The 26,488-nt window shown below is 36.8% G+C and overlaps 1 protein-coding gene across 1 annotated transcript in view; it reads left to right on the top strand.

The window, feature by feature from the left end:
• Positions 1 to 26,488, top strand: part of CNTNAP2 (contactin associated protein 2) — a 1,494,727-nt gene that overhangs the window by 463,793 nt on the left and 1,004,446 nt on the right. The window lies entirely within an intron of this gene.

Genomic DNA, 26,488 nt, shown 5'->3' with positions numbered 1-26,488 from the left:
ACTTAGCAGATGGGTTGGCCTGATTTATCAAACCATATAGTAAACTCTCCTTACTAAAAACAGTTACAGAGCGTCACGACAATAACACCAATAATAATCATATGCTTTCACTCTCTTGCTTCTCCTTTTAGACTGCATTAAAAAAAAAATAATAATAAGCCAGCTTTGGCAATGCTCCAGAGAGCCAGTCTGGGGAATTTTTGTCCATCTGCTTTTATGTCCATGGTTTACGGACTGCTTCGTTTGCCGTCTTTTGTTCCTTCTATTTTATTTACTTCTCTATTACATAAATAAATAATATTGGTTTCTCCAAGGTAGCAGCCAGATGCAATGAGGAAAGATGTCCGGCCTAAGTTCCCATCATACTGAGTCTTCCTTAGAAGCATGTTTCCACCATCCACACTGGGTGGCCACCAGCATATTCAGGTTTAGTCTTCCTGACTCAGTCGCAAAGGAACAGACAATATAAATCTAATCATAAGGACCGTAGAAATTACTTAGAGAAAACGGTAAGGATAAAAAAGATAATTTGGGGTCTTTGATACCAGACCTAAGGGTAATAATGAACCACTGTAAAGTTTTAAGTAGAAAGTCATGCTGTTACGTAGACACTTTAGGAAGATGTCCATGGGGTTGGCCTTAGGACAGACTTGAGAGAGGAAGATTAGCAGTGGAGAGAGACATCAGAAGGCAATCGGTACGGTAGATAAGTGTGAATTGATCTCAATGGGAATAAAGAAGTTAAGTAGGTAATGACCGAACAGCAGAAATTAGTGATTTACTGGATGTGAAGAATGGAACAAAAGCTGTCAAAGATGACAGTTTAAATGGCGGGTGCCATGATGAAAATATTCAGGAAGGGAATTGGCATTTAATTGAAAACCGTGCGTTTGTTTTGGGCACACTGACTTTTAGTACTAGCAAGGGACAGATATTTCAAGGACATTATCAATGTCCTCATACTTTGATGTTCCAGACCCCATAAAGGACACTAACATTCAATGTTGAATACCTTCCATTTTTTAAATATAGAAGTCATTAGAAATTAGGTAATATTTTCAGGAAAATATTTAGCTGAATACAGCAAAACTTGTGTACTTTCAATATCTGCGTTGAAACCCTGATAGGTATTTCATGACACTTTTTTTTTGGTCTAATCTGAAATCCAGAATTAACTTTGGTACATCAATCAATATGCTATCAACTCTGACATAATGGAATTGATTAGTAAAGCACAATGCTTGTGAATTAGAATTAAAATTTCCCCTTTCTTATTATTGTGGGGAATGAATGTCAGAGTCCAGAGGAGATACAGATAGGTGTTATATGACAAGAGATTTGACAAGGTGGCTTGTTTGTCTCCTTTCAAATTGAACCATCAGTGACTCTAAATGGCCGAAGTTGCTGATGCTGTTTGTGTTCAGCAGATGCCGAAGTTGACACCATGGCCTTATTTGTCAAGGGTATTTGTCATCCCCTGTAACTGTTAATAGATGTATCTTATTACACCCTGATGATTAGATCAAGTTATGTATGTATATATTCATATGTAGCTAAAAAAAAAGGTCACTCACTTTAGAAGGAAATTTTCGAAGCTCCATAGTAATCCCTCTTGCCTTTACAGTAACATGTTATTGTAATATGTATCTTAAGTATTTGTCTGAAAATCACAAGCCTCTGGATAAAATTATGTAAATCGAATTGTAGTGCGACAATGCGTGGCCTTCAATTAACAGCACTAATGAATGAATGATCCCCAGAAAGCAGACCTGATATTTTTCAGCACCTAGACATAGGGACAGCAACCCAAAGAAAACCAAACGCCACACACTGACAAAAAACAGACAGTCTGGGAAACATTGCTACCACGTTAACTAGTGGGAGCATTCGGATGTGCTTTTTTTGCTTAAATCTGCAAGAATTCAGGAAAAAAGTGTTCGAGTTCGTAGTTAGTGGTTCTATTGTAGTTAGTAGTCTCAAAACTATACTTCATGCTAAATACCATTTTAACAAGAATCTTCACAAACTGGTTAAACATCAAACAATTAGACTTAAATGAGATACATGCTAAATATTCTCAAGGAACTCAACCTTATTTATAGGGATCCTTCAAGGATTTCCATTTTCATGTGGATTCTTCTCTCGTTACTTAAAATTAGTAGAAAAGCCAGAAACTGACTATGGCTCACCTTCTTTTTCCATTTCATTAGCAAGTACTTACCAAGTAGTCACTATGTACTGTACTTCACAGTGGGCTGGAGGCTTTATGATGCCAGATCTTGAAGGAGCACCTCACCTGCAAAGTCTGAAAATGGAGTTGTTAGGACAAAACTCTTAAGATGCCAGCACCTTTCCCCAGATGTTTAGTGCCGTTTATCAAGACCTCTGATGGTGGAACTGCCTCTTGTTTCACGTAAATTCAGTAGGGACTCATGATGGCCCTTTTCAAGTTTTGATTTGATGGTGGTCAATGTGTTTCTAGGGGAACCCAGTTATGTGACTGAGTACAATGGAACTGGCTTAGATGTCATCCTACTAGGATGGGTGATTTGGCACATAGAAACTTCTCCCTAAGAATGGATAGCTTAAGTTAAGCCTTATTAGTCCCATTTTACCTCTGGACTCAGGACAGAACAGGGGATTTGTCCTGTGTAGGTAGAATACTTGCATTTTGTACAGCCAACGAGATGACATGTTTTTTTTGTTGTTGTTTGTTTTTTTAAATCAAGTTGTAAGTATGCAACTTCCTATATTGATGTCTTTTCTCTTAGAAAAAATTTGGGATTTCAAGGTTGCTTGCTCTAGGCATTGTAAGAGTAACTGAGAATAATTATTTGAAGTGCACAGAAACTTTAACAGAATTGTTCCATCACATTCTTAGAAATGAAGTAACTAATGCATTACTAAATATTGTGTACTCAATAACAGTATTGAGGATCAAATGATTCCTGAATTTTCACCTTATTAAGAGACATTTCAGTGCTGGGGACCCAGAGTTAGTATTTACTTGTGCCAGTCCATTATTCCAGGAGCCTATAAGTTATTATCTCATTTTGTCCTCACAGGAACACTATAAGGCTGGTATTATGTTTTGCAGAAAAGGAAACTAAGGCAATGGAGAGTCAGCGACCTGCCCAGGGGCCACAAGTCAATAAGTGATTGAACCAAGATTTAAACAAAGGTGCACAAAATAGGCACTTAGCCTCTTAAAATATCCAGTCAGAGCAGCATTTGCCACTGGTAGATAAGGTTTCCCTTCACACAAGAAGAGAAACCAGAGCCAACATGCAATCTGTGCATTCTGCCTCCACTAAATAGCAGAGGATGCTTGGCTTACGAAAACTCGTTAATCAAACAAATGTGGTTTCAATAATTATGAAATCTCTTCATTAAGCACTGGCAGTGAGTCATTACAGTAGTTTCTCCAGTCTTTTGGCTGTGATCGAGTGTAGAATATTGTCTTATTAGGACAATGGGGGTCAAGAAGGGAGTGTTCCATCACTCTCCATAAGGGAGCAGAGTGGAACTTTTGTTGACTACAATAATTTAGTGATTCGTTTTATCTTTTTCAGCTCTCCTTACGTTCATTGTTGTACAAGGTTAATTCTTCATGCATTTAGGTTTTGATCCCTACAAAAAGCATTGGTCATAAAAGTTAACTTTGTAAAAGAAATTGGAGTTTAAATTAATGTTGGGAACATAATGGGTAGAAATAAGAAAAGTATTTTGTTTTGATTTGCTAGCCTAAAGAACTATTAATTAGAAAGCATGGTTTATATATTTTAAATTAAGTTGTTGAAGAAATTCTTGGTGTACGTTATTATTTCCAATGATTTTTATGAAAAATCAGATCAGGAGAAAATTAGAACTATTTGAGTTATAGATACATTCAGCAATAATATAATCTATTACTAAGCTCAGTCTTTAAAATCACATAATTATCTCTATAATAGTATGTAAAAGTTTTTGTAAGACTAATAGGTCTATCAATAAATTGCAGAATATAGAAATGAGCCTCCCTCTTTGAATTTTTTTGCACATAATCTCACCAACCAAAGTTAACAATAAGTAATAACTTTGTGCGTTTTCATTCGTTATTTTTCCCCCATGGAAATATTTATTCTATAAAATTAAACCTACCTGTAATTATAGTTAACTCAGAGTCTTCTGATTATTTCCACTTACCATTAGTTAAAAGCACTTTCCAATCATATTGTCTATATGATCATTTTAGTGGCACTAATATTTCATTGATAAAATGACATTATGTAATTTAGCTGTATGCTTATAGTTGATATTTGTATCATTTCAAATATTTTTGTTATTATAAAGAGCCAGGGAAAAAAGGGTTGGTTTTTTTTGTTTGTTTGTTTTTTTATATGATCTTTTCCCCCATGTTATGGATTATGTCTATAGAAAGTAATCCCCAGAAGTGGATTTATTGAATCAAAGAGTATGAATATGTCTGAAGGTCTTGAGAGAGAGTCGCTGAGTGCAGAGGGGATATGTTTGATCCATCTATGTGGCCTTGGCATCTGGCATAGTACCTAGTGTGCTTATTACTTACATTTTAAAGGTGCCAAAACTTTTGAAAGAGCATTTCTACATGGCTGTTTTAGCTGCAGGCCTGTCTTACAATAATCCTTTCTACTTGAATAGATTTTTGTAGTTTTCAATGAACTTTCACATATATTATCTGATTTGAAACCTACAACATACTTTCAAGAGGCACAAGGAAAGTAGTTTGTTCATCACTTTTCAGAGGAAAAAGTGGGAGCCTCAGAAAGATCAAGGACATTGGCTAGAATTTCATCTTCTTACTGGGAATAAGAACCGTTTCATTACATGCCATCTCGGCGTGTATGTGCTTCATTTCAGAAAGTATTTGAAATAAGTTAATTGTATTCTGCTTTTCCTTTCAGTCAATAATTGCTTTTAGTCTTTGGGGGGAAAAGAAAAAAAAACAAAAAACAACTTATCCTTATTGGAAGTATTTTTGTCTTTTCTATAATAAATAATATATATCACTGCTTAATCATCACCATACAATTTTTGCAAATGCTTAATGCAAAAATAATATTAACACATTTTAAAGACATACTTTAAAACAAAAATGAAAGGCAGAAATTAAAATATCCCATTGAACTTTTTGTTATTTAATATATTCATTGAGAGAATTTTCATTTTATATTTTTTTCAAGAGTGAACCGTGTAAGTACTACATTTCCATGCATGTCAAGTCTCAGAAATTCACCCAGGGAAGTCCTTACATAATGGTTAAGATAAATACAGACTATTTCCTAGCTGTATGAATGTAGGGAATTGGTTTAACTTGGGTGGAACTGTATTTTTTTTACAACCTTAAAAATGTTTGTTGTTATCCAGTGTAAATGGCCATTAAGTGGGTGTAATTGTCTGCTACAGAGTTTGATGAATGAAACATATTAGTTTTATTTATTCCCTCCTTAGTCTTTCTTTTTCTTTCCTTTCTTAATCAGGGAATTGTCATCCTGACTTCACACATGAGATAATTGAACCTCAGAGAGTGAAGTAACTTGTCCAAGTCTATACGCCTTTAGGTATCATTGCTGGGGTTTCAAACCCAGTTTTGTTTACCTCAAACCTTAGCTCCTCTCACTCAACAAAAAGGCAATTAAAGGCATGATGATAGGAAAAGTTGAAAGTCTACGAATTATAATTATAGGACGGCACAATTTTTTTCTGGCCTAGTCACCACTTACCTACCACTAGTTTGGACTGCCAAATTTGCTGAAGATTGTAACTCAATATAATGAAAACATTTACAATATAATGGAAACATTTTTAATGGAAATGTTCAACAAGGTTTCTTTGAAAAAGCAAATTTTTTGATCAAATGGAGATTAAATGGCTATCGATCAGGAAGGCTGGAGTACTTCTATTCAAGGTCAGAGGTGGACTAGATGATTTCTAAGATATAAATAGTTTGTGACTTGGTTGGTTCTTAAGTATATCTGCCTCTGGCTTGTAGTCTTGATACTACATGTTCAGCAAGCCTGAAATTCAGCCATTGGTCTGCAAACCCCCTGCAGTTTGTTTCAAAGCTATTGAATCTCCTTTCACTTTGAAGGTGTTCTCTTGCTAAGATAATACATAGTAAGGCATATAGTAATGTCAGGTGTTGTGAAAGATTTCTTTCCCTCTTCTCAATCTCTCTCTCTCTCTCTCCTGTATACATGTGTATTATATATTATATATAATATACTTATTATATATAATATGTATTATATATAATATGTAATCTCTCCCTCCCATATACATATGTATTATATATATATAATGTAATATTATATATATATATATATTCTTTATATGTATGTATACATAAATACTTATATGTGTTTATGTGCTATTTTATTAAGCCTAATAACAATTTTACAAAGTAAATGCTTTTATTACCTGTACTTTCCTGGTGAACATAAAGAAACATACAGGAGTTAAACAAATTGCCAAAATTACAGAAGTGGCAGAGGTAGGACTCAATCTTTATAAGATTAATACAGAAGCCTTTATTCTTAACAATTAGATTATGCTGTAATAATTTAAACTTGTGTGTAGGTTTTGATTTTTTTGATCATCAGATTCAATGATATTCCACATCTTCTATAATGTATAACAAATAAAATAAAGCCCAGCTATACCAAAAAGCAAAAGGTGTCTATCTAGGAAATAAAACTGTTAAAACATTTTTGTCTCTCCCATTAGACATCAGCTAAAATAGGTTAGAAAAGATATGATTGAGGCCGGGATGAAGGAAGCCACAGAGAAAGGCCTGAATCAAGGATTGAAAGGAGATGCTGGATTAGAATGAGTATTTTTTGTACTTGGTAAATACTGAGATGTAGAACACAGGTTCCAAATGGGTTATAATACTGCCCCGTCAGTATTTGTAAGATCTGTTTGCATGCCATTTCTCATCGCTGACACAAAGACCTTAGGGTTAAATTATTCCCTTCGTTTATCATTTACCCTGTATTTCACTGAGACCAATTCCGTGATATGTTCCCAAAGATAGACAGTGAGCTTTTTGGTAGGTACCACTGATGAAAGGCACAGTTTGCTGGTGTTTGAGGACGAGCTGTGGGTTTCCTTTCATCTCCTCTCAAATACATTCCCGGGTCTGGTTTGGAGCTTGCAAATGGTCCTTCTTATCTGTTAATACCGAAACAGATCTAATAGCATAGGGCAAAGGGTGGCTCTGCCAAATCTGAGAGATCGTATATGGGCACAAAACAACCCCAATTCTGACCCCAGTTTGATGTTCCTTTGCTCCTGATTCTGTTGTCTTCATGCAGAGTCCATTTTTGAAATTGAGAGCATCTGCTTCCCTTCTCTTTCCATTCCTACCCGACGTTCCTCTCTCAGAATTAGAGACTAAATTATCAGGGCGGCCCTGAGACTCTCTTCTCTCTGCCCTTCTGTTCTCAGTGGCTCATCTTACAATTATTTCTTTTCATTCCGACTACATGATTGCTGCATTTAGTTTCCTGCCTGCAGTGAAAAGAGACTACCTGGATGCCTGAATCTGGTCCTGTGCTTGAACTTTCACCCCTTGCCGGGAGCCAAGCCTGTACCACCACCCATCAGTCTTTTAAATAAGGGTCCAATTCCACCGCAATAGGCCATGATACCCTCAAGAGCCGGTTGTCACGGCCTATCTAGCAGCATTTGTTGAAGGTTTTTTTTCTCTTTTGGAACCAGTTATAAAATGTGACGATCTTTATATCAACCTCAGCAATGTCCGTTAAAGTTCAGATTTAATTATTTTTCCTTTTTTTTTTTTTTCCTGCCGATCGTATGAGGTGGCATAGGCAGAAGTTTTGACAGTTCTTGTGTTTTGTTCTGTGATTACCTTATGGGACTCACTTAAGAATATCACTTGTTAAGTGCATTACTTGAGAAATGAAGAAACAGAAGTGTTGGTATTTTGTTTCCATGAAAAGCTAAGTGTGTACGTAGTGGTTGGTTCTCAGTTTGGCTTCCTGGTCTGTAAGATCAGAGCCGATAGAAATAAACAAGACGGTGATGAAGTTCTTTTCCTCATGTATCACATTTTATTTTCCAAAGAGCATGTTTTCTAATAAGACAGAATGGTAAATTTTTATATTTATGTCCCTGGAAGTAAATTCAACAATATTTCATAACAGTAAAATGGTGTTTTGATTATTAATAGGACTCTGTCACAAGGGATGTTAATAGTGCAGGAAAAATTAATTTTGCTGCCCATATCTATTAATAAATTTAAAATAAGCTATCTTAAAAATATTACATATATGGTTATTAATAAAATATTACATAGATGCTTATTAATAAAAGTCTCTTTACTTTTAGGCCAGCCTAACATTACTGTATGTGAGAACAACATATAATTACATACTATTTACTATAAAGATCACATTGTAAGCTACATTTGAATGTTGATTATTTGAATGTTGGACATTTATATGTTAAAGTAAAAATTAAATATGCATACACATAGTGCACACTTGCACTGACTTTGAGTCAGGCACGTTTCTGGGACTCTGTTTCCTCATTGTAAGTACGTGTTTTTGTCGAAATGAGTCCTAAGTAGTTTTTCCCCCGTCACAGTATAACATGAGTATAAGCTTATGTTGGTTTCCGAGAAGCTGCAAAATCTTCAATTCAATCATGCTCCCAGCTCCCTCTCATTTGACATTCCCAGTCAATCATGGACTCATCAATGATTTTTGATTACATCTAGATGCTAAAGGCTGAATCTCGATGACAATTACAGAGTGAGTGGAAAATCACCCGGCCTCCCTGGTCTTGTCTGTTTGTAGCCCACAGTTGATGCAGGGTTCAGAGAGCCTGCCTTTCACGTGTGCAAACTGTGCAAAGATTCTCTGACCAGTGTTTCACTGTGTGCATTTGTCTTGGTCAAATAGGTCTGTGTAAATTCTGTCATTTAGCCAGAATAGGGGGGATCATTGTTAGGTAATACATTATTTCTGTTTCACTAAAGGCATGTTATGGTACGTTGATTGAAAACGAAAGAAACAGTATCACTAGAGAAAATAAAAGTGATGCAGGAAAAAAAAAGTTGTGCTAGCGTAATCCTTGACCCTGCTGTGGAAAGCATTTACATACACGTAGTCATAATAACATAATTGAATGGTGACCTAATGGGAAATTTGATATAGCTCCATTAGCAACACGATGGGGAAGTGGACAGAAAGGACATGTTTGTGTGTGGTGCGGTGAAGGGGTGAAAGAGAACTAAACCTTTATCTTTCATAGTAAGAGGTCCATAGATACCCAAACCTGAAAAATTAGGAAATAACAACATAAGCATTTATTTCATTATTTATTTAATGCAAGAACTAAAGGTAAACTTCAGAAGAAGCAGCTGAAGAAATGACAATGATTGTTTTGGGAAATAGGAAATATAGGGATCCTGGGGGGTGTTAAGCTTATGTGTACATGAATAGATGATTGAAATAAAAATAAAATATGTCCTACAAAAATGGCATGTTATAAAAATGTCTCTTTATATCTATTATTTTCTAACATGTTCCAGAACGTGTATTGATACATTCTTCCTGAAGTCAAATCATAATCCAGGAATGAAAAATAAATCAGGCGAAGTCACCTTTTATATCAACTGCTGTACCATTCCTTTTAAAGACCTATTGATCTTTTATGTTATTGTAACTTTTTAAATTCCATGTAACTTAAAACACTGTAGGAATGATCAGTATCAGGGTTCAGTTCCATGGTTTCATGCTGACCTACTTATGTTGCACTATAGAATTTAAGCATCTGTGTCTGTAAGCTTATGCACCAGAAGACACTGACATGTTAAGTTGAGAAAAGAAGAATTATTATACAGAAGTACGGGAATGGTATGACTTTCAACGTTCTATACTCAATTGTATAAAATTTAGACCAAAAAGAAAAAAAAAAGGCAGAGCACAGACCTCACGTTGCATCTCTTGCACATTAACTAAAGCACAATAGATTCCTTAGAGGGTATACAAGTAGAAATTGATTTTCTTTTAAAAAACGATCTTGGAAAACATTGTCTTGATATTCAAACCAGTTTCATCCATATTTAGCCTCAGAGGTGTTCATCTTTTACAGCATTTACTTACCAGCGCTCCTGAGTTTTTCTCAGCCATCAATTTGCCATCTGGTATCACTTTTGGATTTATCCCTAATACTGAGAGATTGAGCTAGGGGTGGGTAGGACAAAGGATAAAAGTCCACGTGGGTTCAAATGTGTGGAACATTGATGATGATTCAGTCTACCAGATCTTTAAAATAAAACATCAGCTCAATAATTAATTTCTAGATGTTTATGTGACAAAAGACCAGCTATGTCAATGTGTATTCCTGCCCTCTCTGTGGGCATGGAGATGTTATGCGGAGGCAGACGTAGTCCAGTGCAAACTAGTGGTGTCGTCCCATTGACTCTCTGCTTCCAGCATGATCCCAAATGTATCATTCCTGAAGTTTAATGTCTCATATTTTCATAATCTCTTTTGTGTCTCCCCTCACCCCCCAATCACCCATCAAAGCCTTCGTTCTCGGGACCCAAAAGCACCTTCTCATTCTATTTCTCACAGAAACATTTGAATTTTGGTAGGTATCAAATTCTTAAGGCAAATGAATAAAACTGAGACAAATAGATGTGCTAGCATGTAGAGGGGAGTCTACCATAAGCCATCAAAGAAGCAGTGTAAGGGGAAACAGTGTTCCCCTCAAATGAGAAACGGGATTCGTTAAATACATTTGAGTTGTCCTTCATTGCAATTTTTACTATCCTTAGAAATAGGAACATCTGCTTGTCAGCTGATAGCTATTTAACTTGCACAAATCTATTACAGCTTTTATCCAGTGAGAAACAAAACTAAATAATGTAGGATGTATCTTTTTTTTTTTTACTAAATTTAGTTGGCCACAATTGTTATGCTGACCTTGAATGCGATTTCTCCCTGCAATAGTTCTGTTGCTGTGCCATGGAGTCAAAAAGTATCTCTGCAGGTCTTTTCAGAATTCTTAGACAAAAAGGGATGCAGGTGTAGGCAGGGGTTAGGAAAGATAGGCTATTTATTTTTGCCCCTGCAGTTTTTGATGGAAAGAAATATGTTTTTGTTTCTTTTTTCCTTAGGTGATCTGTTTCTAAGAAATGCAATTTTGGGGAAACCACACACCATATTCTCAAAATGAGTTTCCCTTTTCTCCCTCCAAATGTACTCTAATCATCTCAAAGGGAAGGATTATCCCTAACAATGACAAAATACTGCAGCTCACATCAAATTTGCTTCTCTTCCAGGAGAAAACCTATTTCAAATTTCTCCAAGATAATCTTACTTCCATTGTATCTGGGCTATATAGCCAGTGTTGGGGAGGAGTAAACCCCGAAATACTACAGACTATCTTCTGCAATACTACAAAATACTACAATGTTCTGAAGTATTTGGGGGCAACATTCCCTGGCAACAGGACTGAACTCAGTATCCTTTGGGTTTGTGGTCGTTGGAGCTGTAATTGGCATTGTGTCTGGAAACCCCACGCGCACCCATTCTAAGAGATAGGAATAAACAGACATGTTTCATCGTTCAACACATATGTAACTAGCATTGTAGTTGTGCTGGGGACTCTGCTGGGTATGAAAACTCAGCAAATCAGATACAGTAGAGAATGTCTGCAATCTACATGAAATTGTATCCTGAATAAGGATGGACTGTAAACTGTACTGTAAATATATGTGCCCTTTTAAATCCAGGAAAAATATTTTCCACATCACCAACTGTACCACTGAAAAATAAATTGTTATTGGTGTACAGTGGCATTTGAGGATATTAGAAAACTCAAATCAAAAAGGCAGCGTTGCTCTGCCATGAATAAATGATGTCCATACTTCTCTTTGCACACTGCTGTGTCACCTCCAGGGTAACTTGTCAAGTGCATTTTTATATTATGTTTCAAATAACAGTAACCAATAAGTGGAACTTAGAAAAATGTATCAATGTGCATATGCTTATGTTCTGAGCAATAAGAAATATGGAACGTCAAGTGATGAACTAATAGCCAACACATAATTCAAATCTTTGCAGGTTAGCTTGCAACAGAGTCAGAAAGCGTATCAAGGAACTGTAACAGTGTGCAGAGCGAGTCTGTAATGTGATTTATGGAATTATTCAAATAATATCGTGCTATTTATAGGAGATTCTGTAATAGATATTCCAGTAGTTACTACAGAAGAAACCTCTTGTGTTGTGGGCTCTTCAACGCAGATAGGCTGCCATGGTTCTATGATGCAGGATTATTTGCCTTTTGATGGTACATTTCTTAAAATGGAATATACTTAGTAAAGATAACAATGATTATGAATAAGAATAGAAAGTGGACAATAAGTTGGAAGAATTCTCTAGTCTTCATTGGTCGATAACGCAGTTTTTTTCAAATTAGTCAACAATTTGAACTTCTGGAATCTAAGTGACTTTTCTATATTAAAAAAAAAATCGGTGAAAGAAATATTGTGATCTACTCCATTGGTTTACATGAAGACGTGCAACACATAATAAAATATTTTCAATTACCTAAAAAATAACTATATTTTGGCTCACTTAATATTGTCTCATATGTTAAGATGAATTAATCTTAAGACATCTGACAAAATAATCAAATATTTAACTCTAGATTTCTTTATTAAATTACATCAGTAAAAGAAACTAATATTTGTATGGGATTTACAGTTTAAAAGACGTTTTCTTTTATATCATTTTATGGAACTCACCATAGAATAGTGACCGGCTTGGCGGTATTATCTCCGAGGCAAAATCCGTTGCCTACCCCTACGCATGCTTATCACCTTCATGAATCCTTTATCTCTCTCTCACAGCACTTCATGTTGTATAGGTGGTATCCGTTCATGCTATATCCTTGTCTAGATTCTAAAATCCCATTCATTAAGAGGTATTTACTATCTACATTACTCCCCCACCTCCCAAATTTCATCTGCAAATATAGGCCATCGATTGATACTAATAGTTTATTAGCTGTGATTTAATTGCTATTTTGCCAAAGTTAAAAGTGAGGTTCCAAGATGTTAACAGAGGTATCCAATACTATGTATAGTGAGAGTAGACTAGAATGTAAGTCTAGGCTTCCAACCTCTGAATCCGAAGCCTATGCATTTGTCCTCCATTTTCCCCTATTCTATGTGTATTTGATTTATAGAGCTACAATATAAGGAACATTATCATAGTAGATGAATATTCTTTTATTTTAAATTATTTATATTTTTCAGTTACAGTTGACATTCAATATTAGTTTTTATTAGTTTCCAGTGTGCAGCATATATTTGTCTTTCTCAGTCTGAATTGACAGGCATAATACCCTCTAGGTCCATCCATGTTGACGCAAATGGTAAGAGTTCATTCTTTTCAAAGCTGAGTAATAATCTATTGTATACATGTACCACATTTTCTTTATCCATTCCTCTATCGATGGGCACTTAGGTTGCTTCCATATCTTGACTTTGTAAATAGTGTTGCAGTAATCATAGGGGTGCATATATATTTGCAAATTTGTGTTTTTGTTTTCTTTAGATAATTACCCAGATGTGGAATTGCTGGGTCATAAGGCAGTTCTAGTTTTAATTTTTTGAGGACCCTCCATACTGTTTTCCATGGTGGCTGCACCAATTTGCAATCCTACCAACAGTGCACGAGGGTTCCCTTTTTTCCACATTCTCTCCAACAATGTTTATTGGAGAAATATTCTTAAATAGTACTAAACAGTTGTGTTATATATATTTGCTTATATAACAAAACTTTATACTAGTCATAAAACAAATGTTTAGTATTATTTTATTTTATTTTTTTTAAATATTTGTTTGGGAGGCCTGCGTCCTCAATGTAGATTACAGGACCTTGGCTTCTGGCATTTCTCATCTACCCCACAGTTCACTGACTCTCCATGTTAGAATGTGATTGAATGGAATAATCATAAAGCAATGCTCCTTTCAAGGCTATGTAATAAAAAGTTTCTTAATATGAACCTTTGAGCCAGCAATTCGGATCCCTTTGAATATATATTTCTGATGAAAAAGAACAATTGTGACCATAAAACAAGACGATGAACCGCTTGTGCTGTAAAGGTAGGAGGGAATGAATGTCAGTGTCTTAAACATCTGGATACGTTTCAATGAGCAGAGTTGGCAGTGTGCCCTGGGCTTTATTGACAAAGGAAGGCAGTGCCATTATCTGTTACTCATGAGGCTTCATCTAGATCACAATACATGCCAACCTCGCAAAACGAGGTGAAGCTGCAAATAATTCTTTCAGTGCTTTTCTATTAATCCGTCTACCAGCATTAGGAAATCTGCTTTGTAATTTCCTTGAAATATGTTTAATTTCTTTATATAATCAAGAAATGATTAATCAAGCACGTTTTTGATGGTCAAGGATAGGCTGTCTTTTCAAAAGTGTGTCCTTTGATGAGCATCTCATGACATTATGGAATCTGAGAACGTCCACCATGGAAGGGACCATGAGGATTTCATGCCCCATGTTCTAATTAGTGTCATGTCTGTGCCTTTGCTTGCTATGGTTTCTTTTTCCTCCTTTCTATGGACGGCGTAAGATTTTTTTTTTAACTGTGAAAAATTTCTAAGATGGTAGTGCTTCTATTCTCACGCCCAGAATGCTGTGTAAAGAACCACAGAGATGGAAGAGGGTTCTCACTCAGGATGGGTTCTCAGCAGTCTGGCTGAGGTTTTGGTCTCTGGGCTTCTGGTCCCTGTTTGCTTGCCTGTAGCTGTCTTTCTTTTGAGCCTTCCTTTCTGACCTGAGTATTCTGAACTTGGCTCTAGTCTGTCCTTGCCTGTCTAAGACTAGAGTTAAGTTTCAGTTCCTGTCTGCTCATCTTGGAAATCTCCTACTGGAGGTACTGGTCCTGACATATCATAATCCATTGTTGTTCACTACAGGGAATGATGGCAAAAATATTTAGAATTTTATATATATATATATATATATATATATATATATATATATATATATATATATATATATATATATATATATGTATATCTCAAAGTAAATGAGTTTCTTTGGAATGGAATATGTTCTTGGAAATCGATATGACATGCTTTTATCGTGAGATTTGCCCCACCTTCCCAGGACATTTCCTTAGTGGTGAAATACAGAACTTTCATTCAAAGGGCCTGCCTCTGAGAGGAAGGGACAGCCAGCCGTGTCATAAAGAGGATTTCTTCTTAAAATAGGGAACTCATCCACCTACCCAACCCCCTGACAGCTACTTTCATCTTTCCCTGCTCTATTCTGTCTTCTTCCATTATAATCATCACCATCTGACATATTGTGTAATTTTAAAATATGTTATTTATTATAATATTAAACTCTATTGTTCACTCTTGTGTTCATTCCTACTGTGGGCACTCAATAAATAATCGTTGAATGAATCAATGAATGCTCATCAACTTTGCAGTCATGTTCACCAATCATCATTATCCTTACTATTTATTTTTCATATCTTACTATAAAATCAATACATGTTCATTAAAGAAGATTTCAAAAAAGTAAGAAACAGAGAGGGAACTGGTTTTGATCTCATAACCAATGTGACATCACGGTGACTATTGTACATAGTTTTTCATCCATGAATGTATACTTCAGAAATTCGGATCATTTTCAAAGGCCTGCTTCATAGCCTACTTTTCTTTCACTTTAGCAAAACCATACATGTTTGTCAATTAATTCGACATTCTTCTACAGCTTCACTCGATGAACTTTATAGTGCCCGACGTTATGCCAGCAGGGTAGGGTGCCTGATCTAATCTGAAGTGACTTGGGCCAGAAACACTGGAGGGTGTTTGTCATTGCACTTTAGTCAATTATTTAATGGTAAAAAGCAGGGTAGGTTGTCCAGGAAACAGACTTGGTTGTCAACACGTACATTGCATCTGACTGTTAAATTCTATCATGGAATTAACCAGTTAATGAAACTAGAGAGTCAAAAATGAGATATTTACCAACAAATCTCCATGCAAAAAAGCCTCATCTATAGGAAGATTATTGATGAACACTTAAAGAATGTACATGTTTGTTTAGTGATATTGCAATTGACCTTGAGACTCTTCAAATTACCAGTTTGTTGAAAGTACTAGGTAACTCTGACTCCTTATGAGACTGTAGAATTTGAGTTGAAAAAAAAAAAAACTCCACTGTCACCATTGTTTCGGAGATTAAAACCTCTGCCTGGTTCTAGGTCAAATAGTTGATTCTATTTCTGAATATCATTTCTTCTTTGCATAAAGTAATATGAATTAAATGTTCAGAAACTTTTCTAGACTACACAGAGGGTGAAAATTGTTATTATTTTGTGCTATAAGTTTTATTTCTGCGATATTAGATGCTCAAATTATAGGAGACAAAACTTATTTTTTATCATGCCTCACAAATCTGTTTTTTTTCCCTAGTATATAATAATTCAGTAGATAATTCGAAACTGATTCATCTGCTCTACCATCTGTCAGAAATATGCTGCAGCTGTTCAATGTCCAGCAAAATTTGAACTACAAGTCTCGAAGTAATTCGCCCTTGGTATATGCAGAGCAGACAATTTTCTGTTTGACTTGCAACCATGATTCCTGCATATGTGACTGGTTTTCTAGCTATATTTTATTTATTTATTTGTTTGTTTGTTTGTTTGTTTTTGAGTATAGCTATGGGACCAACCAAAAGGAAAATGAAAGAATTGTGATGTGTTTTTCTAAGGTAATAGCATTGAATTTATTCATCGTCATATGCTAGTATACTGATTATGTCCAACATTTTTCAAAGTATGTGAAGAATGCTTAGCACGTACTCTACACCCACGTGCTGAGAATTGAAAGATGTCCACTTCCCTTCTGGAAGAGATCCGCATATAGCAGGGAATCAACATAGAAACAAATACTTGCCACAATAGATTTTCATTGATACAGGATGAAAGTGTGATATTAAAAATATCAAAACCTTATGTTCTTTTGAATAGAAACAAACGAGATATAAAAGAGCTAACTCAGAAAAGTCAAATATATATACATATATATATTAGACAAACCCTCTACATAATTCAAGGGTCCTAAATTACAAGTTACTTTAAGTTGATAAATATCAGAGACATGATCTTTCTTACATGCGATACAGTAAGGAAAATCTTTGTGTGATATCAGAGGCTGAAGCTGACTCTCTCTGTCAAGCACTTTTTGAAAAGGAAAAATGCAAAAATATCCAATAGGTAAAGTTAATACATCTCAATAGCCAAAACCACGAATTATTTTACCTTGCTCACTTTTAGACGGATGTATTACTTACCTTTGTCAGTAATTCATTGGTCCAACAACCCCTTACTGAATTCATGCTGCATGCCAGGCTCTTAGGCCCCAGGAGTAAAGGTTCCAACAACACAGCATGTGTCTATTCTCCTGGTATTTACAGCCTAGTCAATCAATCAATCAATCAATATAAATAAATAAAAGAGCTGCCCTCCTTTCTGATTTTTTTTCTATGAAATTTTTTTGTTGCTGTTTTTTTGTTTGTTTGTTTGTTTGTTTGTTTGTTTCCCTAGAGGTGAAATCAGATAGAATGGATGCTGCACAGAAAATTAAGAATTAGGCTAGGATTGGGAATTACAAAAAGGATTGAAACCTATGCTGTCTATTGAAATTGGGTCCTTATACTCAATTGAAGGCTACTCATATATCACAACATACTAGTTATTTCCTTTTAACTAAGTCCTAATTCCTTCCAAGACACTAATTAGCATTCATAATGTTGAATCTGTGACCATTATTTTTTTGTTGTTTTAAAACAACGAAAAAAGAAAGAAAGAAAGAAAAAAAAAAAAAAAGAAAAAGAAAGACATGAAAGGATGAAAAGGCAAGAAAACCTTTAAAATGTAATTTGTGCAATTGAACTGCCATATGATCCAGCAATCCCACTTCTGGATGTGTATCCAAAAGAAATAAAACAATGATCTCAAAGAGAAAATAAAAAAAGAAAAGGAGTAAGTTAAAAATAAATACACAATCAAAGTAATTTTAGATTGTGTTTGGTGCTGTGAGCAAACTAAAACAGTGCGATCCAAAGCAAGTCATGTTTGGAGGTCATGAAGGTGGAAGTTGAGTCTGTTGATTTAGACAAACTGGCCAGGGAAAGAGTACGTGGTACAAGGAGGGTGGGAAAGCCCTTGTGCAGGAAGGAGTGTGCTTGGTGTCTGAAAAAGAGAGAAAGAAAGAGTGAAACTAGAGCTTAGTGACCCAGAGGAGAAGAATGAAATAAGAGACCACCAAGGGTACCTCAAGGCCAGGATATCATGGGCTTTTGTGGAATTTGGATTCCACACTAGATGGGAGGGGAAGCCCTCAGGAGGGCCTCAGACCTGGAATAATCTTATCCCCTCTTTAAAAGTTCCATCTGGCAACTGTGAAGAAAATGGATTTTAAGGGGATAAAGGTTGAAGCAGAAAATAAGTGCCTAATAAATACTTATTACACGAATAAATGGAGTACATTTAATGTACTTTGCTGAATGTATATCCAATGAGTGGCTGATTGTATGGTTTTCTCTGAGAGGCTCTTCTTTTTAGTGTAAAGGTATGGGTCTGACGTGGACAGAAGATATAGAAATTGCTGCGATGTCATCATATTATTTGGGGAGATCACCTGAAGTAAGTTTCTGGGATCAAAACAGGAAGTGGTAAGACAAATCTAGCCACTTCATTATCATTAGGGCATCTGCATAGCCCAGCAATAAACCCAATGCAATATGCATACATATTATCTGAAGTGAATCTAGAGATGGTGCGTCCTTGAAATGCAGACTTCAAAAGCGTGGGCCTTGTCATCAGGCACAACTTTACTTTTGTCCAGGCTCTAATATTCTTTGGCGGTGAGATCTCAGGCTTCCTCATCTGTAAAATGGGAATATGTCAAAGGCTTACTGTAGCAACTCCCAGAGGTAATGTTCTCCAAATATTTAATATATTGGCTGTCACATAACTACTCAAGAAGTGATTGCTATTACTATTCATTTATGTACTGATTTTGGTTTAATAGTCTACCATTTACACCATTGAGGCGGATGGGACGGCTGCCATATTCAGCTCTCAGCTACTGTAATTATATGGTAGCACATTGAGCTTTGTCCCAATAAATGGAAAATGAACAAAACAGTAAATGGAGTCACCACACCCAGGTAGTAAACAAAAAAGGTTCAGTGGGAAGGAAAAAGAGCAAAGACAGGTTTCTTTTCATTCACTTACTGATTTTCACTTCATGACATGAAAGAGAGGTCCACTCCGTTGATTTAATTCCAATTTTATTATCTTTAACTTTCCCGCAAATCAACACTGATGGCATATTAATTGTACTTCTCTTCCTGGACACCATCCCCCTTAAGTCCTTTTTGGGGGTAGGTAAAAAAATAAATGAAGCCCATTCTCCCATATATTGTACGGAAGGATGATTAATGATAATCAATTTAAGTATATAACCTCTTGTACAGGTGATCTAATACTCTTAGAATTTTCTGTACAAAGGAATTTAACCCTGCTGTGCCAATCCTAATATAAATAATAAAAGGTCTCTATATAAAGTGAAATGCTTGAAAACAAGGTATTGTTTGCATGGGAATTTCTATGATAGATCATTGAGTAAAAAAGTGTGTGAAAGATCGCATTGTGAATGTTCCTCCTTGTTTATGTAGTGTGTGTGTGTGTGTGTGTGTGTGTGTGTGTGTGTGTGTGTGTGTATGTGATGACTAGTAACAGCGATTACTTCCAGGGATGATGACATTGCTTTTTTTCCCCCTGTGTTGTATGGAATTTTAAAGGATTAGGAAAAAAGTGGATCGTATTTCCAATGACAAAGAATAGGCCAGGGAATCTGGAGCAAGCGGTACACAAAGCAATGCATGGACCGTACAAATGGGAGGAAAATGTGATGGAAGTGATGGTATATAAAATAGGAAATGAAACGGAGTCAGCGGTGTTTGTGCCCTACTGAAAAGCAAACGTTTTTCTAGTCTACTCCTATAACAGTATGATTTATAAATCATAGCACAATGATTCAAAACTGGGAAAAGACTTTTGAAATGATGCAAAAACTAAGGATTTTGTGGGTAAGATCGAATTAAATAGTCCAAAGTCATGTTGATAGAATTAAAATCTAGGTCTTTTGACTGTAAGAAACATGTTCTTTCTTTCACTATGCTCATATTGGGGAAACCTCAACTTAACGCCACCTCTGAAAGTCACAACTATCCCGAGAAAATATTTATTAGACAATGTTAAGTTAAAGAAATGGATCACAACTACATAAAAAAAAATATAAAAAGTACTGAAAGAGAATGTCATATTTGTTTCCTGTACTTTCCATGTTATTGAAGAAGTAATATAATACTTGAATATCCTATACTATAAATGATTAAATTTAAAGAAAATGTGGCTTTCAGATATGATCATTACTCCCTTTCCCCAAAGAAAAGTGTTGGGATATAAGATTCCCACAGGTGACATACGGAATGATCTAAGTTTGTTTTTGTTTTTTAAAAGAGTCCTAAAGTTAGCAAAGTTATGAGGTGAAAAAAATATATAGTGCCTAGTCAAGTAATGCGTGTTGAGAAATGACAAAGCACCATTTTTATAAGCACATCAAAACAAAATACTTTTGCCCAGGTTTATGGGGAGTAAAAATAGGGAGCCTGCCACAGCTATAAAGAAACAGATTATGAAGTTTTTTTTAGAACTGTGTGTCTCTTTCTTTTTCTCTCCCCTTCCTTCCTTCCTTCATCCCTCCCTCCTTCCTTTTCTCCCTCCCTCTCTCTCTCTCTGTCCCTCCCTCCTTCCTTCCCTTCCCTTCTTCATTTTTTTCTTTCTTCTTTCTCAAAAAGGAAAAAAAAGAAACATAATCTTGGGGATAAAGTTTCTGAAACATAGATGTACAAGATCCTATACAAATGTCCTCTTGGTCAGAGACTGAGAAGCAGTGCTACTTATTATAATTTATGAACACCTTAAGGGACTATCTTAACCTTAGCGATGACTCAAGAAGCACCTGAGTCGTGACCTCAGTCTCCTTTTCATTCAAATCCTGATCCATCAGGCTGGATAAGAAATACACTTTATTTGACCCAGGGGTTTTCCCACAGTCATTGAAGGAATGTATCCCACAGCCTGGTCTGCCTAGGACATCACACAGACGGTATCAGGGAATAACATAGGAAGTGGTAGGTGGGGCAGAGGACACATTAGGTGGGTACACAGGTAGCTGCATAGTCAGACCAATACCATCATTGACACTTGTCAGGCATGTGGGTGAGCAGACAGAATAAGGCCACTCGGGAACAGCAGGCCAGTGATGGTCCTTGGAACTCCAGGTCCTGACGGGAAGACAGAACATCTAAGGGGAGAACTGAGCTCGTCCTGGAACCTGAGCAGGAAATTAGCACAACCATTCAGCTTGCAATTCAAGATAGTTCTCTATATCTCTGAGACTGTTTCTCATTAGTTTGTTCATTTATTCTATTCTTTAGGTTCCACATATAAGTGAGATCATATGGTATTTGTCTTTCTCCATCTGACTTATTTCACTTAGCATAATGTTCTCTAGGTCCATCCATCTTGTAGCAAATGGTAAAATTTCATTCTTCTTTATGGCTGAATAATACTCCCTTGTATAAATGTACCACAGCTTTTTAATGCAGTCGTCTACCAATGGGCATTTCAGTTGTTTCCATGTCTTGGCTATTGCGAATAGTGCTGCAATAAACACAGGGGCGCATAAATTTTTTCAAATTAGTGTTTTGGATTTCTCTGGATAGATACCTAAGAGTGGAATTGCTGGGTCATAGGTAGTTCCATTTCTAGTTTTCTGAGATACCTCCATACTGATTTCCATGGTGGCTGCACTAGTCTGCAATCCCACCCTTTGAACTTGGAAACTCCTACCTGGAGCCCTTACCAGTGGCGACCCCTCTCAGCCACGCTGTCTAAGGTGAAGGGCAACAGCCATTATTGAATCGGTACAGAATTCTTACAGCTAGTCTGCCTTCCTGATTGACTGAAATTGTGTGAAAATAAAACTCAAGGTCCATCTGCTCCTCTAGTTTTCATCCAAGATTCCCTGGAAGGGAAGTACACCAGAGACCAAGTATTTGCCATAGCTGTGTAGCTGTAGTTTTGGAAGATATCCCAGCATGGGAAAATACAATACTAAATTATTTCATACTAAATTATTTCAAGTATATGTTCTCTCTCTCTCTCTCTCTCTCTCTCTCTCTCTCTCTCTCTCTCTCTCTCTCTCTCTTCTCTATAAAAATTATAACTTAGTCCAGGGATTTGCCTGGTTTCCTAGTATTTAATATCTGCAAAATATTGAGACACACACTCTAACCCAACAAACAATCTGACTCGTTGGATTATGTAATGTGCAATAACTATTATTGCAGTTGGAAATAAAAATGGATAGTTCATCATAAATGTTAGTATGGCAATAGTTGTGTGCACGGAGTGCTACTACCACCATCTCTGGGACATTTCATACCCATTCTGGCCTCCATGATTTTGCTATTCTTTCTAGAATATTCTTAACCTACTTTTTACCTGTCTATAGTCCGTCGGTTCTTCATGTTCTATTCACTATTTATATGTTACTTGATACCTTAAGTGATCATTAATTATTCTTCTTCCACTTGGAATATTTGTTACACTAGACCAGAAGTTGGGAAGCTTTTTCTGTAAAAAGTCAAATAGCAAATATTTCAGAGGCCATGTGGTCTCTTTTATGACATTCCGCTGTTGTGTGAAAGCAGCCATAAACAATACATAAATGAGTGAGCGTGGCTGTAACTCCAATTTTAGTATATGTGCTGCCGAACCGAGCACGTGTGGCCGTAGCTCCAATGTAAAACTTTATTTATAGAAGCAAGCTGTGGTCCGGGTTTGGCCTGTAGGACGTGGTGAACTCCTGTGCTTGACAATGCTCGACATTTTTAGAGCTTGAGAGAGACTGAGCTAATGTTCTCATATTATGTGTGAGTCATCTGTAGGAGGGGGAGTCATTGACATATTCAAGGTTATACAATTATTAATATGATGGAGCCAGGACCCATGAGCAACTCACCTAAATAATAGCCCTGCGTTTTAAATTATTTGTTACTTTCAGTACTTGGTAATATTCTACTTAGCGATGAATTACAAACTGTTTGGTATTATTCTCTCATTGTGTCATGTTTAATTACTTTTTGTGGGTCTATATATTATTACCTGTCATGGGGGAATGGGATGGAGATATATGTGTGTGTGTGTGTGTGTGTGTGAAGACACAGACACACACACACACAAATATATATACCATGTTTCCCCAAAAATAAGACCTAGGTGGACCATCAGCTCTAATGCTTCTTTTGGAGCAAAAATTAATATAAGACCCGGTCTTATATAATATAATATATAATATAAGACCGGGTCTTATATTGTATTACATTATATTATAAGACCCAGTCTACTATTATATAAGACCCAGTATTATATTGTTGCCATGTGCAACCTACCTGTCTGTCTCCTTTTACCTGCCCCTAATGAAAGGAGAGTCTGTGAGACGGATCCTTTCAGGGACTTTGCTTCACCTTTGTGCTTACACCTTATGTGTCCCTGTTTGGCCCCAGAAAGATGGCTGGTCAGCTAATGACGAGTAAGATTCCCCATGGGGGTGACAACTCAAGCCAGGCGCAGTCAAGTGGGGACCAACAGGAGATCCCACAGGGTTCATAGTGGTAGGCACAGCCCCCCACCTTCCCCAGGCTAAGGAAAACCTCTGCCTCTGTGGCTGCATTCCTTCCTAAAACCTGCAAGGGAAGAGATTCAGTGGTGTGCCCTCCATCTATTCATATGCATATAGGTTGTGTCCCTTGGGGAAGTACATGCATCCTGAGACTTAAGGTTCTGCTGCCTGCAGGCAGGGGTGATTGGCTTGAATCAGTTTCCTATTATAATGTACAGGATTCACAGATCTTAAGATTGACAAGCTTGATCTCCTTTACTTCCCCACCTAACTAATAAAAGCTACTGTGTAGGTCTGATTCAGGGCCCAGTCCTTGAGGCTGGACTCCCTTGGCCCCCCTTGCACTCTATTCACAGCTACTGTCTTTTCTTAACCCTGCGCCGCCCTCCTCGCTCCCCACAACCTTCCTCGCGTGGGACGCGGCATTATATTATATTATATTATATTATATTATATTATATTATATTATATTATATTATATTATACCCAGTCTTATATTAAAATAAGACCGGGTCTTATATTAGTTTTTGCTCCAGAAGACACATTAGAGCTGATGGTCCGGCGAGGTCTTTTTTTTCAGGGAAACACGGTATATGTATATACCTACACATACATACACTGGAGGTATCATAAAAATGTATACAAATGGACACTTTGGTTAACACTGCTCAAGCAGTAGTTTGCAGTAATCAGAAGTATCTGGACGCTGGTGGTAACCACTTTGAGCACCTCTTGTCATTGCAGAAGTCAAACGTGACTTGTATTCATCTTTTATGATCAGTATATATTATTACAATTTTAACACCATTTTCCTTTCTTAAAATGTGTCTACATGTTTCTGACACATTTTTGCTGCGTGTCCTGGGCCTGGCACAGAACAGGTGCTTGATGCTCATTTGAGTGAAGAAAAGGAACATGGGTGGACATTAGCACATTTTTAATATCATGGGAGCTTTAGCTGTAAGGATGACTCCGGTTAAATACAGAGCTACGTCCAAAGGTCATAAAAAGTTAGACTCACAAGAGTCAGAAGATAGGAAACCAATACTTTATATCCATGCTCACTGGTAGCTAAATTGAATCGTACATCTTTTAAACAATGGATGCGAAATCCTTCACGTTAGATACCCGCTTTGTGAACTGATATTTTAAAAATAAGTTTTATGTTCATATTTTCGTTCTTTTCCATTTACTTTCTGGAGAATACGTTCATACACATACCCTATTTCCCAGAGGTACTTGCAGTATAACTAGGAAAAATAAAAACTCTTAACAATGATTTACAAAGATGGGTTTGTTCATTTTAACTTCAAATCGGTGCACACTCGAGTGATGAGATAATGAATAGTAATTCATTTCCCCAGGGTCATTGGGGACTTAACTCCACTTGAGTGACTTTTCAAGAAAACTAGTTCATTCCTTCCATTGCTCAAGTTTTCTCTGTTTATAAATATTTGAGATAGAAAGCATTCTAGAATATTCAGTGCAACCCTCTGTCTTACTAAAAAGAGTACTGAGTGTGTGTAAATATTCATTGGGGAATTGAGACCACCTCTCTGAAAAATTAAGTGTTGGGCCATGTTGTTATTGAGCATAGCGCTTCAAGACTCTGAGGTTTGTTAGGTTTAATTGTTCTTATATTCATTCATCCATCCATCCATCCATCCATCCATCCATCCATCCATCCATCCATTCATTCTACAAATGTTCTTGGAGTGTGTGCCAACCACCCAGTATGGTTCAGGTCCCTGGAGAAAAATCATTACACAAACTATCACAAACTTCTTTTCCTTAAAGCTTCCAACCTAGTGGGAGAGAAAGGCAACTAAATGATTAAATGAGTAAACACATAACATGTCAGGTGGCTCTAAATGCTATAAAGGAAAGTGAGGCAGCACATGGGGACAGCGAGAGATGGCAGCCTGGTGCTCTTTTAGCCAGGTGAACCAGAACAGCTTGTCTTCAGTGACGAAAGGTGACAGAGAGCAGAGTCTGGGAGAGGTGAGGGCTGAGCCTCAGGGTAGCTGGAATAGTCGTTGTGAAAGCCCAAGGCAGCAGCAGGCCTGTTGGGGAAGGAAAGGGAGGGGCCGTGGTGTCTGGACAGTAATGGACAAGGAGAATGTGGAGAGATGTGACCAGTGCAGTGGCCTCTGTGGGCCAGTGGAAGGCTTCAGACTTTATTCTGAGTGATTGAGAGCAGGAGCCAGTGAATATTTTAGCCTAGAAGCCCCATGACCCATAGGTATTTTTAAAAGTGTCCCTTTGGCTGCTATGTGCAGAAGGGCTATAGAGGAGCAAGGGAGAGACCAGGAAGGATATACAGTATCTGTGATCGCTGAGGGCCAGGTGATGTGAGCTGGTAGCGTTTGGGACATTCCAGCATGAGAAGACGTCGCCCCTGATGCAGTCTCTCAGGGAGCAGGAGTGGACTGAGAAGAGATAGAGAATGGAGTCTTGGGTACTTTAACATTTAGACATTAGGAAAATGAGAAAGATCCATCAAAGGAATTGGAGAACAAGCTAGTAGTGAGGGAGGAGGCCAAAAAAAAATGAATGGCCCTCTCGAAGCCAAGAGAAGAATAGCATTGAAGCATCACCTGATTCCAGTGCAGTTAACTGTTCAAGTGTGAT

This window comes from Rhinolophus sinicus, chromosome 8 (genome assembly GCF_057876585.1).
Source record: "Rhinolophus sinicus isolate RSI-liver-muscle chromosome 8, RSI-T2T, whole genome shotgun sequence".
Lineage (NCBI taxonomy): Eukaryota > Metazoa > Chordata > Mammalia > Chiroptera > Rhinolophidae > Rhinolophus > Rhinolophus sinicus.
This window is presented reverse-complemented; position numbering and strand designations above follow the sequence as displayed.